This window comes from Amia ocellicauda, unplaced genomic scaffold, assembly GCF_036373705.1.
Source record: "Amia ocellicauda isolate fAmiCal2 unplaced genomic scaffold, fAmiCal2.hap1 HAP1_SCAFFOLD_195, whole genome shotgun sequence".
In the NCBI taxonomy this organism is placed as follows: domain Eukaryota; kingdom Metazoa; phylum Chordata; class Actinopteri; order Amiiformes; family Amiidae; genus Amia; species Amia ocellicauda.
Window position 1 is genome coordinate 25,001 of NW_027102758.1, and position 2,500 is coordinate 27,500.

At 51.9% G+C, this 2,500-nt stretch overlaps 1 pseudogene; it reads right to left on the minus strand.

Annotated features, from left to right (window-relative positions):
• Window positions 1–2,500, minus strand: part of LOC136724826 (uncharacterized) — an 8,170-nt pseudogene that overhangs the window by 2,460 nt on the left and 3,210 nt on the right.

Sequence of the window (2,500 nt, forward strand, 5' to 3'; positions counted from 1 at the left end):
CGCCTGTATTGATGGGATCAGCTTTGCCAACCTCAGTGCTCCCAGTCCACCGTCTTTAGCACGAGCGTAAAGCAAGCCGTTACAGGTCGAGGCAGGAAGGCGCAACCAGAGCTTTATGGCTTTCCGAACTTCGGAGTCCAGGGCGTTCAAGGTGTTTTGTTTGCATTGTGCGTGATCGGCCAGGTACATGAGCCGAGGTACTGCATGTTGATTGAGGATGGCCACTTTCTGGCTGGGCTTCAGTGGCGCCTCATCTATCCTCGTGATCCATGTCCGCAACTGATCCGTCAGGTCAGGCTTCGAGATACCTATCCAGGGGTTCACCTTCACGCCCAGGTATCTCTCAGACTCATCAGGGTTGATCATGTGGAGACCGGCCCCTCCGATCTCCCATGGTACACAGTTGTTAATTGTGTACGAGTCGTGTGTAGGTGTAACTAGGAAGCCATGACACTTTCGAGCCTGTGCCCTAAGGCCCGTCAGTTTGCAGAAGGACTCGAGGATAGAGATGTTATGCAGCATGCCCTTCCAGCCGTCGCTCAGTAACACTAGGTCGTCAGCAAATGCAAGGGTGGTCACACGGCCTCCTTCCGACAGAAATCCTTGTCCGTGCGTTTCCAAGCTGGTGATGAGGGGGTCCATTGCCAGGTTGAATAGCAGGGGAGACATGGGGTCACCTTGTTTGACTCCCGTACATATGCGGATGTCGGGAGTCTTTTTGCCGTCCACCTCGATTGAAGTGACGCAATTTCTGTAGGATTCCTGGATCAATCCTACCACATGGCTGTCTACCCCCATTTGCTGCAGCACATCGATGATGTGCTTATGGGAAACGGAGTCAAAAGCTTTCGCGATGTCGATAAATACTACTGCGAGGTCCTTCTGCTGTCTCTTAGCTTGCTCTATGATGTTCCCCAACACCATGATGTTCTCAGAGCAGCCTGGAGCAGAGATGAATCCGCGCTGTCTCGGGTTCAGAGGACACGCTGTGGCCAGCCGCATCGTCATTACTCTCGAGAACAACCTCAGCACCATTGAACCGATTGTAATTGGCCTCCAGTTGCCAATATCCTTCTGTTGTTCCGGGTCCATGGTCTTTGGAAGTAGTATCGACCTGCATCGCTTTACGATGTTAGGTATGACTCCTGTAGTCAGCCATGTGTTAAACAAGGCTGCCATCGCCTCACCCTCTGGATCCCCCTCATCGATGGCATTGCGGGAAATGCCATCTGGCCCCGCGGCCGACGTTCTTTTTACGGCCTTCAGGTTTTCGATTACCTCTTCCCCAGTGATAAGAGTTTCAAATATCTCGTTGTCGGCTCTCATTAGGGAGTGGAAACCTCCGAGTCCCACGTAGGGAGTTTCAGCTTCCCACTTCTGTTTGTACGCATCGTGTACTTCAGAGAGTGGTACTGGGCACGAGACTGTATCTGTGCCATCCAGGATGATCGAGGCGAGGCGTTGTTTGCTTCTCGAGAAGAGGCTCTGGTATCTCAAGTAAGTGCCTCTTTTTATTGCCCGTCTTTTCATCCAGGATCTGAAAGGATGTTTCATAGGTTTCTCTTCTCCCTTTCCTTGTCTGGAACGAGACATTTTCTTCTTATCCTTGAAAGGAAGAAGCGTCCATCGAGTTTTTGTTTCAGCAAGGGCGTTAACCTTTGCATCGCCGTCCAGCCAGGCCCTGATGACCTCCAGGCAGGGATACCTGGAGACATCCGTGTCCCGAACCAACCTAGAAGCCAGTATCCGCAACTGCGCTCCTAGCCCTGATCTCGCCTCGGGTGCAGCGGTTTGCGCCTCCAGGAACTTTGCTAGATTTGTGTTCCTTTCGGGGGGGGCACCTGTTTGTGACAAAGCCGACCTTTTCCTAGGTGCCCTCCTTTTATCGCTAACCTGCTTGTTGGTTTTCGTACCGAGCTCAGCGGCGATGAGCTGGTTGATGTTTTTACGCCCTTTGAATGAGACCTCCAGCTCAGCAAGTCTATTCGATTCCTCCTCTGTCCAAAGCTTCACCGGCCTTCCTTTTTGTGAGCCGCCCTTAGTGCTTTCCGCGATTCTTTCTTTGTTGCGTACAGCTGGGTGTGCGTGGCGTTTGTGTTGCGAAAGACCAGACTTTGTCTCAAAGTGAAGGTGGCACTCCTCGCACTCCCAGGCCTTTTCTGAGACCTGGGTTTCCCTCATGCCCCTGCACTTGGGCACATGACAAGAAATTGAGTGGTGGTTTATGCTGGTCTTATCGCATTTTGCACATTTGAAGAGTAGTTTCACACTACGGTGCCTTTTCGCATAGTGTTCTACCGCCTTTCCTACTCTTCCCAGATGTTCCCTGCAAGCACTGCAACTTATACTCAAATCGGGAAGCGAGATGACAATCGGCTCTCCCTCTTCGATGTTACTGCTCGGTAGCGCGGGTTCCGCTATCGAGTGTTCGAGGGCGAAAAGCTCATCTTCATCAGCTTCAGACTCGGAGAAATCATCAGACTCGAAGAGCTCTGAGATC